Source organism: Quercus suber, unplaced genomic scaffold (assembly GCF_002906115.3).
Source record: "Quercus suber isolate HL8 unplaced genomic scaffold, Cork oak 2.0 scaffold_36, whole genome shotgun sequence".
In the NCBI taxonomy this organism is placed as follows: Eukaryota; Viridiplantae; Streptophyta; class Magnoliopsida; order Fagales; family Fagaceae; genus Quercus; species Quercus suber.
In genome coordinates, this window is record NW_027069501.1 from 835,172 (window position 1) to 850,003 (window position 14,832).

Below are 14,832 nucleotides of genomic sequence, written 5' to 3' on the forward strand. Positions count from 1 at the left end.
GCTTAAACTAATAAACTTGATCAAGAAATTTAACTTGTAGTATTTAAACTAATACCAATGGCAAGAAAATATGACAGAAACACTAAATCAAAGGAAGAGGACAAAAGAAAATAATATTTTGGTCTGAGAGAATTGAAACTACAAACAATTTTTTTTTTTTCCTGTTTCTTTTCTGTAGTCTCTTCTTCTTCTTCTTCTTCTTCTTCTTTTTCTTCATTTTTTTTTTCTTTTTTTTCCATTTTTTTTTTGGGAGCTTTTTGCACAATTTTAACCTAGTACATGTCGCAAAATAAGAACGAGGAATAAAGAACACAAAAGAAATAAGACAGGATGATAACAGGAAACAAAAGATAAAGGGAAAGAAAACTGATTTTAGAACCTGTGCTCTGATACCAAATGATGTGAACCTCAATCGACACGCTTTGAGACCCAACAAACAGTATTGAAATAATTGCCCAAGAAAACTAAAATTCAGATTTTTGATAGAAACCCTGACCCAACGTTTACAATCGAAATGTGAACCAAAGGTATAAACTTTGAATGCCACAAGGAAGAATCCCTAATAAGTTCATAGTTCTTGAAAAACCAAAAGAAGAGAAAAGCCCAAACTTTTCTGATTTTTATTCAATTATCTCTATTACAATGAATGCATGCTATTTATAAGACATGACTGGAAATAGAAAAAAAAATAAATAAAAAGGTACTAAATAATAAAACTCTAAATAAAAGTTGATTTGATCTGAAATTAGCAAATCCAAAATAGGAAAAATAGCTAAAAACGTTTTAAATAATAAAAGCCTAAAATTAAGGTAGGTCTGGTCCAAAATTAAATGCTCTAGACTATGAAAAATATCTATTAACTGATATGGAGCTGGAAAATCAATCAACCATTAATCCACTTCATAAATCACGCCCAATTAAGCCAAATTAGCTCTCAATAGCTTGGATTTAATTTATTATGCCTTCATCTTCCTTTGGGCCAAGCTTGGAATGTCCTTCATTAGAATTAGCCCAAATCTCTTGAATAAGCCCATTAAGTGCTTCTTTGATCTTCTTGGATCTTGCTTTAGTAATAGGCCCAATTGAAACATGCAATAGATCCTTGAATGCTTGTTGATTCTCATCATGTATGGAATGACGCTTGGCTGCCTTCTAAAGATCATCCGAGAATTGAATCTCAAGTGGTGACTGGTTTTGAGGAGATGAAAGTTTCGGCGCTCATAGACCCACAAACAAAGAAATGGGATTCCAATAGGTTGAATGGACTTTTCACCCCACAGGAAGTAGAGTTGATTCAAAGTATTCCATTGTGTCCAAATGCAGTGGAGGATACCGTTGTGTGGCCTTTCACCCCTTCAGGAAATTACACAGTGAGATCGGGTTCAAGGTTTCTCACAGCAGATCAAGCAACAACTCCACAAAAGGTGTCAGCACAACCGAGTAATGTAGTGTGGAAGTTAATATGGAGTCTCAATGTGCAAAGCAAAGTTCGAAATTTCTTATGGAGGACTTGCCATAATGCTTTACTGGTAAAACATAATCTGAGACGAAGGCACATCATAAATGAAGATGTATGCGACCTGTGCAAACACGAGACCGAGTCGGTTTTCCATGCACTATAGGGTTGCGAACAGCTTTCATGGGTGTGGGGATTGTTGCCTACTTTTTCGTTCAGGCAGACGAGGTCATTTTCATCAATTCAGGAAGTACTCACTTACATGGACAAAGAACATAAAAATCCAGAACTGCTGGCCTCAGTGATGTGGACTTTTTGGCATCGCCGTAACCGGGTTCGTATGTCTTCAACGGATTTCCCACTAGCACAAGTTGCACCTTCAGCGATTCAAGCCTTGGAAGACTTTCGACAAGCAAATTCAGTGGATGCTACACACTTCAGAGACTCTCTTCATTCTCGGGTTCGATGGTCACCACCAACGGAGGGGGAAATCAAAGTTAACTTCGATGGAGCTCAGTTTAAAGATATGGGCAAAGCAGGATTAAGGGCTGTTATCCGAAACAGCAGAGGACAAGCTCTGGCCTCTCTATCAACAAGCACTTCTCCCTTTCTCTCCAAATATTACAGAAGCTTTGGCTGCTGCTAGAGCTATTTCCTTTGCACAGGGGCTCGATTTCACTTCATTCATACTAGAAGGCGATTCTGCAAACATAATAAAAACTTTGAAGTCCGAAGAGGCATCTCTATCCTCCTTTGGTCATATTCTCAGCTCAGCGAAATCCATGATGACAGATGGAAATATTAGATTCTCTCATGTTGGTCAAGCAGGTAATATGTTAGCACACAACCTAGCCCAACATGCTAGACATGTTAGGGGTTTTTCAGTATGGATGGAGAATATCCCTCCACACCTTTCTCATGTACTCTGTGCCGATTACAGCTGATTTGTTTTTATCTTAATAAAATTCTAGTTCTTGATTCTCAAAAAAAAAAAAACTTTCATATAACATAATAAACATTGAATAGGTGAATCAAAGAAATGTTTGAATAAATTAATAAAACTTGTTGATATGTTTATAAATATGGAAGATTTATTTGTTTATAAGTATGTTTAAGATTAATATGATTTGTACAAATTCATAGATGTAACTATCTTGTTGTAGTTGAATACTAAAGTGTTCCTTTTCAATTGCTAGAGAGAGAAAGAGAGACAAATATCTTGTTGATACAAATTGATAAGATGGAGAAATGGAATAAAATCATCTAAATTGCCAATTTCTATGTTCCATTGAAGTTCTTGAACCAAGTTTTTATGATTTTTACAAATTTCACTCTTTGATCTTGTTTTATTTGGTTTTGTTATGTTTTTTTATGTTTCTAACAAAGAAAGTACATAGATGGGTTAGGGACCCCTAACGTGGACCTTAGATAGATAAGTGTCAAATTTCAAATTACGGGTAGATAACTTAAATTTTAACCAAAATACAAATGGGTAAGTTGTAATTTGCCCTTAATTTAAAAATTATAAATTTAAAAAGACCAAAATCAAACTTATGCTAAATGTTAGGGACAAAATGTATAATTTATCATTTATACCAATCAAGTATCTTATGAAAAATGAAAGTTCAATTAATGTGAAAAACACTAATTAATGTTTAGACCCCCAATTTCAAATATAACATGTACAAGCTTATACCCAAACAATAGATGTGCGAAATACTAAGTACAAGCAAAAACCCAAACAAATAAACAACTTTACACCATAATTAATCAAAACACAGTAGCAATTAAAAGGCAAGAGTAAGGGTTAGAGAGATGCAAACACAAAGATAACACTGGCACGTGTTATCGAAGAAAAAATCGAAGAACTCGGCGAAAAACCTCTCCGTCACCCTCCAAGCGATAAAATGATCCACTGAACAATAAACCTAGGATACATGAATAGCAATAGACCCTTTAAGCCTAATCTACCCAATGCACCTAAGCCCTTCAAGCTTCTTGCTCCAACAAGGTTCAGCCTAACAATATTTTCTTTAGTTTTCTGGATCTCGCAATAAGCCCATTGCATCAACCAAGTGAATTGGTCATCTTTGAATTGCTTCCCAAGTACCAAAATACCTCCTCAGTGATATAGGTATGATGAGATAAGAATTTGGTTAATGAAACTCTCAAGGGTATGTCCATGGAGAGAATGAGAGTAGAGGAATTTTGAGAGTCAAATGTCTAAGATTGTGGATGAGTCAATCTTGATTTTCTCTAGGTTTTCTCTCTCAAAATTCTCTCTAGAAACTCTTTACATTTCATGGGTATAAGGGTATTTATAGTAGCGTATGTGAGGAATATGAAATGTCATTTTTCTGCAAAATAGAGCATTCTAATGACTTAGCCTAACGACCTGTCCCAATCGCTAGTTCTAATTACGAGATAACTGACTGGCTAGACTGTCATTTTTTTCTTGTAGTGCTCCAGTTGTTGTGACCCTTCAACTTCCTGTATGCTTCACACGTGTGGCATTTTGGCGAGTTGCAAGTCGCGAGTCATTTGCGAGATCCAGTCATGAGAAGTCTCCAAATGCACACAATCTTGAAGTTCATCACACTCTCTCACACACAACCCTTACAATATTCCCACCTAAATACTTGGTATCTAATTGCTAAATTACAAGCAAATTTGGCATGGAATAAAGCCAACACATAATTGAATAAATTCAACAGTTCAATCTCTCCATTTGGCTATTCCGTGACAAAACCCTAAAACAAACTCTAAACTTAAAATGTGAGTTGGGAACAGTTGCCAAAACTCATTCACACCTAACTCTAGATTCTATGAAGCTCTTGAACCATACAGACAAGTTTCCTGAAAACAATAACACAAGAAGATCATTGTAAGTAGAAATCTTGAAATGCATATAGAGCAAGTACAATGCTATCAAGCCATAAAGAATATAACAATAAAGTATGACTTGACCAAACATGAATAATCACTATAAATAATGACCTCAATGATCATTCACACAAGGAATGAACATCTGGACATGTAAGATAATAAGCTCAATGCAAAGTATCATTTGCATGTCTAACACTCAACTGATGCAAGATACTAAGGTATTTGCATCAATGATACAAGAACCAACAAGGGCATAAGAGTAGAGTACTAAATATAATGCATACATAATCTAAAAGTACTAATAATCTACAAAGCAAAGGCACATATTTAAGACATAGTCAAGTACACAATATAAACCATGAAATATGAACATAGACTATAAATAGCATGAAATAAAATATTAAGCATAGGCTTTTCTTGCTCTTGCTTTTCATCTCCAATGCTCCCCCTTCAATCTAGCTCTTTCTCCCCCTATCATTACACTCACCCTATCAAGAACCATCTTAGTTAAAATGTAAAAGCTTAATTAAAATGGATAGTTTTTAAATATTATTAATATTAATTGATAACGGGAAACTCTATATAATTACTTTTTAAGAAAGAACAAAAAAAGAAAAAATATTGCTGATTTGATGTTAGACAATTGGTTTAAGGAAGCACTTGATGGCTACATATTGATTTCAAACATTTGTGTTACAATGAATCTAAGGTAGGATTTATATACTAGAGAATACTTGACTAACTCTAGACTAACCCAAAGTTAAGTTGCTTATCTTACAACTACATGACACCTACAATTGATTTAGACCACTTGGGCTATAATATGTCTAACAAGGCTTATATGCCTAATGATTGGTTGGTTGTGCATTACAAGGAAAAGGGCTAGAGAAGAGTCTCTTGTCATTGTAGACAACCATAAAAAATAGATAAGTGATACATCCACAACATTTTCACAACTAATCATACGTGGTAAGTTGTTATTGATTCTAATTTGAATATACAATTTAAATTACTTTTTTACTCACTCATAACAACCAATAACACAACCCACAAATACCAAATTCTAAGTTAAACATTTCAAAGCATACATAATGTTTCAATAAACAAAACAAAGCAAATAACAATGTTTCAAACAACTCCATAAACACAGTCAATCATCAAGACCCAAATTTTGGTTATCTTGGATGGGTTCCTCAAAAATAGTTTGATCATTATAAATAGCATTATTGTCATTATTAGTAAGCACATGACCCACATCATCCATTAAATAATCATTAAAATCTCTTAATGTTGCTTTGGAGGTTCATTCACTTCATTTTCATTTGCATTGCTAAACTCAAATTCATCACCTTCACCCAAAAAAAATTATATTTAAATTTTTATCAATTTGGGCTAGGGAGAGCTAATCTGTTTATTTATTTATGACGGAAATCACATTTTCGCCCCTATATTTTCAGACGATTTCCACTTTAGTCCCTAGATTTTATTTTTATTGCTTTTAGTCCCCATCCTAAAAAATGCTTCCCGTTTTGGTTCCTATCGTTACATTAGAGACGGAAAATGCACACGTGGTAAACGGAGTGCACTGTTGGCACACTAAAAGCTAACATGGCCATTAAAATAATAATAAAAAATGTTATTTGGCATTAAAAAATGCCATGTCAGCATCTAAATTTAAAAAAAATAATTTATTGATTTTAACTAAATAAAATAAATTGAAACAGAAATAAAAATCAAAATACACATGAATTAAGATCTAAAAGTATCTTGAACAAGAACACCAACCTAGACTTAAGATTTCAAAATTGAAAACCAAAAACCACAGATTGCACAAAAACCACCGCCACTGCCACAAAATCTCTACCAAACATCCACCAAAACTTCTGCCAAACTCCACAGATTGCACAATTTCTCCAACCCACTCAAATTCTTCACACGAATGAACCCTCATCAAAATCAAATTCTAGAAATCCATTAAACCCCAAATCATGCTTAAACTTAAAAAATCAGATCTCAATCCAAAAACAAAGACACACCCACTAATCCAATCCCCAAACCCAAATGGAAAAAACAAGTACAACCCATATCCCTAAAGTGCAAAGAGATGCTCAGCATAGAACTACTCAACAGTGTCATTCACATACTTGTCAGCAAAAGTGGTGCAAACCTTACTATTCTGTAAGCAACTCTTAATATTGTTCCAATTCTTGGTATTGGTAACCCTCTTCTGCAACCAATTGGAGTTATCACCAAGCCTATACTCCTTATACCCACGATTCAACAAGGCCCCCCCAGCACCCTTGTTGGTAATAGCAAAGACAAATATGGTAAACACGAAGAGAAGAACTATAAGTAGGAACATGACCAGAAGGTAGAACTAGAGGAGCCATGAAACACGACAACAAGCTCTGATTAAGCCAGCTATGGAGACCACCATGAGAAAAACACCGGGTGCGATGATGGGTTTGTCGAGCCAACACTCGCACTCGGTGTCGACCTGTTAGCTTAGCCATATCCCAGCACCAAGGATTGGGATTGAGAAGGAGGAGGGTCGGATTTGGGTTTGTGTTTGGATTTGGGTTTTTTAGGTTTTCTGAAGATGGATTGCTGGGTTTGTGTTTGTTGTTCTTATGTTTGGTTGACAAGAAAAATCAATTGCTGGGTTTGTGTTTGTTGCTTTTGTGTTTGGTTTGGTTGATCTGTTGCTAGGTTTATGTTTGCATTTCTAGGTTTGTGATTTTTGGATTTTAATTTTGTGTTCTTAAATCTGGGTTTGTGTTCTTGTTGTTCTTATTTAGGATACACTTAGATCTCAATCAGTGTAATTTTTGGTTTTTATTTTTGTTTTAAATTTTTTTTATTTACTTAAAATTAATAAATTAATTTTTTAAATTTAGATGCTAACGTGGCATTTTTTATTATTATTTTAATGGTCACGTCAGCTTTTAGTGTGCCAATAGTGCACTCCGTTTGCCATGTGTGCATTTTCCGTCTCTAATGTAACAGCAGGGACTAAAATGAGAAATGTTTTTCAAGATAGGGATTAAAAGCGGTAAAAATAAAATCTAGAGACCAAAGTGAGAATCGTCTAAAAATGTAGGGACGAAAATGTAATTTCCACCTTTATTTATTTATTTTTAATCAATTAAAGGCATTTGAGCTCTGTTTGGAAGCCGAAAAAAGTTTGTTGTTGTTGTTGTTGTTGTTGTTGTGTTTTTTTTTTTTTTTTTTTTTTTTTAAATACCATAGGATATTTAGTATCGTTATGGATCAGGATCTTATAAGATTCTAAGATCTAGATTGGAACCCTACACAAATTTGAGCTTAGGAAAGATCCTATTAATATCCACGGATGGTATAATAACCATGCATTCATCTGTTAACCATAGATGAATCATCATCATTATCAATACTCAAATACAAGAACAAGATAGCATGCCTTCATGACCAGTTGGCCCCAGGGACGGACCCAGGTGGGGCCTAAAGGGGCCCAGGCCCCCTGACCTTAAGAAAAAAAAAATTAGTAGGACTATATGAATAGAATTAGATACTCACATGAAACTTCTCCCCCCCCCCCCCCCCACCCTCTCCAAAATCTAGGCCCCCATCATCAAAATTTAATCAAATCAGCCCAAAGAGATCACAATAGTCAACAACCTATAATAAGAAAAACCTTCAAATAGAACAAAATTTTGGTCTAAACAAAAAAGCATACACAATATAATCATACCACAAATCTAAAATAACAAAACAGAAATTACAAATTCCCAATTTTACCCATTTAAATTTCTCTCCCTCAATTTCACTCTCTCAACTCTTATTCTTCCTCCAACAACTATCGTTTTTTACCTAAATCCTTATTCTTCTTCAATTCTTCTTGCCTGGACTGTCATACTGTTATGGTTGATGTTGTCTGCTGTTTGAACAACAAAAATCCTCCTCTATTTTCTTCTTCTTCTTTGGCTTGATTTCTCCACTAGTTTGCTAAAATTCTCCTCTATTATTTTCTTTCTTCTACTTCGATTTCTCCACCAGCCCACTATCTCTTTGTTTTCTTAAGAGGTTTTTTACTTTCCCTATATCTACTTTTAAGCTTTTGGTAAAAAATGTCAGACACACATGTGGTTTTTACTATTGTATTTTGTCCAAGAGTCCATCTACTCTACACGTTGGATTTACTTCTCCACGTCTTTCTTTTTCCTACCTTTTATCTATTTTGTTTTTCATATTAATGAGTTGTGATAGAAATCAAAACGTGTCTTGTGCAATATGTTATTAAGTTAGATATGTGAATTTATGGCTTAAAAATAGATTATATGAATTTACAATTTTTAAAACCTCTTAAATAAAAACAAAAGCGGGGTTCTAATTTATAAACAAATTAAATATTGTCAATGTGGCGTGAAGCGTGGCTTGAATTTTGCCACAAGCCCATAAGGCCCAACCAAGCCCAATTTGGTCATAGCAATTGACCCAATACCAGTTGTATTTGGAGTCCCAGTTGCCGACTTCATAAAGTAACGTATATATATATATATATATATGTGTGTGTGTGCACGCGCTCGCGCTTTATGATATGCAGCAAAAGAGAAAAATAATGAGAGTAATTCCTAAAAACCTAGTAGTTGCTGCATAAGAAGAAGAATAATATTTTTTTGTCTTGTGGGTGAGAGAGAGTTAGGGTGTATTGGGAGTTGGGTTTTTTTTTTTGAGAGTGTTCTTGCGCTCTATTGTATTTCCCTATTTTTTTTTATAGTGAAATTTCTCCGTCGTTGCCGAACTACGTAAATTCTTGTGTTCTTTGTGTGTGCTTGTTATTTAATTTTCGCTTATTTACTGTTATTGATTTGAGTCCTGAGGTGTTATCTGCACAATAAAAATAATATATATAAAGTGATAACTCTAAAAGGTACATTAGGATTAATTATTACCCAAATATATCATTTTTTTTCCTCTTAACTAAACTTAAATGACCTTAGTATGAAATTGACCCTTTTGCTTCGAAACCCTCCTAAGTTTAAATCCTGGGTCCGTCCCAAGTTAGCCCACTAACCCAGTACTAAGAAAAAGCCTTTTATTATATCCAAAACTAGTCGCTAACCCATGCTATGCACGGGAACCTACCTATTTGTGAGGTAGACTAAAATAATTTTATGAAATCCTAAATTGATTAAGAAACTACACCATTACATGATTTGCTATTGTATGACTTCAATTTGTGTTACAATTTGATGAAAAAGCCATTGCTTGAACATGCAATGACTTATAAAAAATTTGTCAGACAATTTCAGATACTGCAAAAAAATAACTCAAAAATTTAAATATTAAAACTTCTGAAAGACCAAAAAATATTAAGGAATCAGATGATTTATTGCTTAGAAATTATTGAAAAAAAAAACAAAATATATATGACTAAACAATAGCTAGAGAAATATAAAAGAAAGATATGTTACATTCAAAAGAATAATTTCAATTATTGCAAGCTTTTTTATCTTGTAAAAAATGGCTAAAGAGAGTTTGGTAGTTCATGTATAAAAATTACTTTTTAAAAAAATACATGAAAAACCATAAAATATATATATTTTTTAATACAGTAAAGGAGAAGAAAATAACACAAGAAAATCTCATACCTCTACTCAACCTAAAAAAATATATATATATATATTGGGGTTTGCATTACTTTTATAGTGTTCATGATTAACCTTGCAAATTTTGAGATAAATGAGTTTGAGTTTAAGTTGGACTTGTTAGAGAGATAGAGTTTCACTCATTTTTAAGTTTGGATTAAACAAAAATAATTTTGTTTAAAAAAAATGATGAGTTTCAATTTAAGTTAGATTTGTTAGAGAGATAGAGTTTTATTTATTGTGAAGTTTAAACTAAACAAAAATAATTTTATTTAAATAAAATGATAATTTTATTTAAATATTATGCTGACGTGAAAAATTGTGAGAGTTTTAGAGGTTTCGATTATATAAATATATATATAAATATATTGGAAGAGTCATTCCTCTTCAATGAAGGCTATCATGGGGATTATGACTTCCCCTTCTCTTGGTCAGTTAATATCCGTTCCGGAGGGCAATACCTCAGATTTACCCCTGCGGTATATCATAGGTCTGCTTAAATTCTTCTATTAAGGAAGGACTGTCGACGAGGTATTGAAATCTACCCATTTTTGAGAAAGACTCAAAGCAATAATTGGGAGATAAGGTTTTGAAGGTTGAGAACACTGGCCGAGAAGAGAATGATGAAGTTAAAGATGTCAAAACTTACACAGACTAAACTGGAGAACGATCTTTGAATTCGCAAAAGGACTTTTGGCGGACTCTGAGAAGTACTAAGACAGATGATTGGAGAAGACTGGAGGATTTGAGTGCTTGAGTTCGCTGGATAGTCTGAGGATTTGTAAGATAAAGAAGAAATAATCTTTTCTGAGGGTTTATATACGGAGACAGGTGAAAGGGTATAATTCATCTTGCCCAAATCCCGAGGAAGAACCACATCCGTTAGATCAATAACCCACCGTTGGATACAAAGGACAAAACGCCGCCTGGAGTAATTAATACAACGCTTCGGGAATACGGAAACAACAGCGGCAATGACGAAGCGCTTGCATCTATGCCTACACACGTGCAAGTTTAGATATTTGTGTGTTTTTTTTTTAAGCTTTTTACTGGGTGATAGGTCAAAATCCTATTTTTTTCTCCTCTGATGCAAGGGAAAAATTAAAATTTTGAGGGGCTATTGTGGGGGGGGAACCCAACCTTACGTAGTGGGCCTAGGGCCCTATTTGAAGATTCTGTGTGTCCGAAGAGAAGGAATCGGTTGAGATGGAGTCGTCTGAAGAAAGATACTGAAAATGAAGGAGGAGTACAATCCGAAGAGTCACCAGTGGTCCAAAAAGGCCTTACTCCTCAATATGAATAGACTTGATTAATCAAACGTGTGGAAGTCCGAATGATCTTCCTAGAACCCCAATGATAAAGATAAGTTCTGGGTATGTTTGGAACGATAAGAACGAAGAAATATCTAAAGGAAAAGCTGCTACCAGTATTAAATGCACTGAGCAACTTTTCTACCGCATTTATGTGAAGAAGACCCCTAACAGTGTAACTTCAGCTACCCCACTCACAAAAAGCTAAAGAGATACATGACGTGACATATACTCAAGTAGGTACAAGATGAAGAACAATGGACGATGGAGATGATGAAAGAAGATGCTATATAAAGAAAAGGGCTCCTGATAAAAGAAGGGAAGAAAGACGAGAGAGAGAAAAAGAGAGGCTTTACTGTACTCTAAGAACTGTAATCACTATCCAATTTATCATAAGCTCTTCGGACTTTAATTCATTTGTGTTTCATATATCTTTATGCTGGTTTATACTTGAGGTTGTAATCAACCTTGTTAATTCCATAATCAACCTACCTCTATCACCACACTTACAAATCTATTATTTTGGGTTGGCCACAAATCTAACCCCACAATGAGCAAAATATATATTTTAAGTGTTTTTAGAAGTTCATTTTTGAAGACAAGACTGCTTCAAAGTTATGCAATTTGGGGTGCAATTTTTTCCTTCTAATTTCAAGGATGAAAAAAAATTGTAATGTATTGTTTGGCTCTCTTGTTCCTATCTAGGAAAATAAGCTCATGATTGTAGATAGTTTTACTTTGTCATAGAGAAATAAATAAATAAATAAATATTTCATTTCTAAGTTATTTTTTGGTGTGAAGCAATATGAAACCAAAGTATCCAAAAAGCACCCAATGGCTCTCTTTGAAGAGCAGTTGATCTAGACCTTTCAACTTTAGGCACTAGCTCCTTGAAGCCCAGCTGTTTACTAATTTCAAAAGTTAAAACATTATTGTAGACCCCAAGGTGACTTATCCAAAATGGGCACGTTAAGTAGGGAGCACTTCAATTCATGGAACTCTTTGGCCGGAAGAACAATTCGTAGAAAACGAGAACCAATGTTCCATGCTATTATTCTTCTATGAAGCTTTTTATTGTACCAGCAGCATACTAAAATATAATATATATATATATATATATATATATATATATATATTTATATAATCGAAACCTCTAAAACTCTCACAATTTTTCACGTCAGCATAATATTTAAATAAAATTATCATTTTATTTAAATAAAATTATTTTTGTTTAGTTTAAACTTCACAATAAATAAAACTCTATCTCTCTAACAAATCTAACTTAAATTGAAACTCATCATTTTTTTTAAACAAAATTATTTTTGTTTAATCCAAACTTAAAAATGAGTGAAACTCTATCTCTCTAACAAGTCCAACTTAAACTCAAACTCATTTATCTCAAAATTTGCAAGGTTAATCATGAACACTATAAAAGTAATGCAAACCCCAATATATATATATATATTTTTTTAGGTTGAGTAGAGGTATGAGATTTTCTTGTGTTATTTTCTTCTCCTTTACTGTATTAAAAAATATATATATTTTATGGTTTTTCATGTATTTTTTTAAAAAGTAATTTTTATACATGAACTACCAAACTCTCTTTAGCCATTTTTTACAAGATAAAAAAGCTTGCAATAATTGAAATTATTCTTTTGAATGTAACATATCTTTCTTTTATATTTCTCTAGCTATTGTTTAGTCATATATATTTTGTTTTTTTTTTCAATAATTTCTAAGCAATAAATCATCTGATTCCTTAATATTTTTTGGTCTTTCAGAAGTTTTAATATTTAAATTTTTGAGTTATTTTTTTGCAGTATCTGAAATTGTCTGACAAATTTTTTATAAGTCATTGCATGTTCAAGCAATGGCTTTTTCATCAAATTGTAACACAAATTGAAGTCATACAATAGCAAATCATGTAATGGTGTAGTTTCTTAATCAATTTAGGATTTCATAAAATTATTTTAGTCTACCTCACAAATAGGTAGGTTCCCGTGCATAGCATGGGTTAGCGACTAGTTTTGGATATAATAAAAGGCTTTTTCTTAGTACTGGGTTAGTGGGCTAACTTGGGACGGACCCAGGATTTAAACTTAGGAGGGTTTCGAAGCAAAAGGGTCAATTTCATACTAAGGTCATTTAAGTTTAGTTAAGAGGAAAAAAAATGATATATTTGGGTAATAATTAATCCTAATGTACCTTTTAGAGTTATCACTTTATATATATTATTTTTATTGTGCAGATAACACCTCAGGACTCAAATCAATAACAGTAAATAAGCGAAAATTAAATAACAAGCACACACAAAGAACACAAGAATTTACGTAGTTCGGCAACGACGGAGAAATTTCACTATAAAAAAAAATAGGGAAATACAATAGAGCGCAAGAACACTCTCAAAAAAAAAAACCCAACTCCCAATACACCCTAACTCTCTCTCACCCACAAGACAAAAAAATATTATTCTTCTTCTTATGCAGCAACTACTAGGTTTTTAGGAATTACTCTCATTATTTTTCTCTTTTGCTGCATATCATAAAGCGCGAGCGCGTGCACACACACACATATATATATATATATATATACGTTACTTTATGAAGTCGGCAACTGGGACTCCAAATACAACTGGTATTGGGTCAATTGCTATGACCAAATTGGGCTTGGTTGGGCCTTATGGGCTTGTGGCAAAATTCAAGCCACGCTTCACGCCACATTGACAATATTTAATTTGTTTATAAATTAGAACCCCGCTTTTGTTTTTATTTAAGAGGTTTTAAAAATTGTAAATTCATATAATCTATTTTTAAGCCATAAATTCACATATCTAACTTAATAACATATTGCACAAGACACGTTTTGATTTCTATCACAACTCATTAATATGAAAAACAAAATAGATAAAAGGTAGGAAAAAGAAAGACGTGGAGAAGTAAATCCAACGTGTAGAGTAGATGGACTCTTGGACAAAATACAATAGTAAAAACCACATGTGTGTCTGACATTTTTTACCAAAAGCTTAAAAGTAGATATAGGGAAAGTAAAAAACCTCTTAAGAAAACAAAGAGATAGTGGGCTGGTGGAGAAATCGAAGTAGAAGAAAGAAAATAATAGAGGAGAATTTTAGCAAACTAGTGGAGAAATCAAGCCAAAGAAGAAGAAGAAAATAGAGGAGGATTTTTGTTGTTCAAACAGCAGACAACATCAACCATAACAGTATGACAGTCCAGGCAAGAAGAATTGAAGAAGAATAAGGATTTAGGTAAAAAACGATAGTTGTTGGAGGAAGAATAAGAGTTGAGAGAGTGAAATTGAGGGAGAGAAATTTAAATGGGTAAAATTGGGAATTTGTAATTTCTGTTTTGTTATTTTAGATTTGTGGTATGATTATATTGTGTATGCTTTTTTGTTTAGACCAAAATTTTGTTCTATTTGAAGGTTTTTCTTATTATAGGTTGTTGACTATTGTGATCTCTTTGGGCTGATTTGATTAAATTTTGATGATGGGGGCCTAGATTTTGGAGAGGGTGGGGGGGGGGGGGGGGGGGGG

The 14,832-nt window shown here is 33.4% G+C and overlaps 1 pseudogene; it reads right to left on the minus strand.

The window, feature by feature from the left end:
• Nucleotides 1-6,431: 6,431 nt before the first annotated feature.
• Nucleotides 6,432-10,819, minus strand: LOC136066472 (tetraspanin-8-like; annotated as a pseudogene).
• Nucleotides 10,820-14,832: the final 4,013 nt, after the last annotated feature.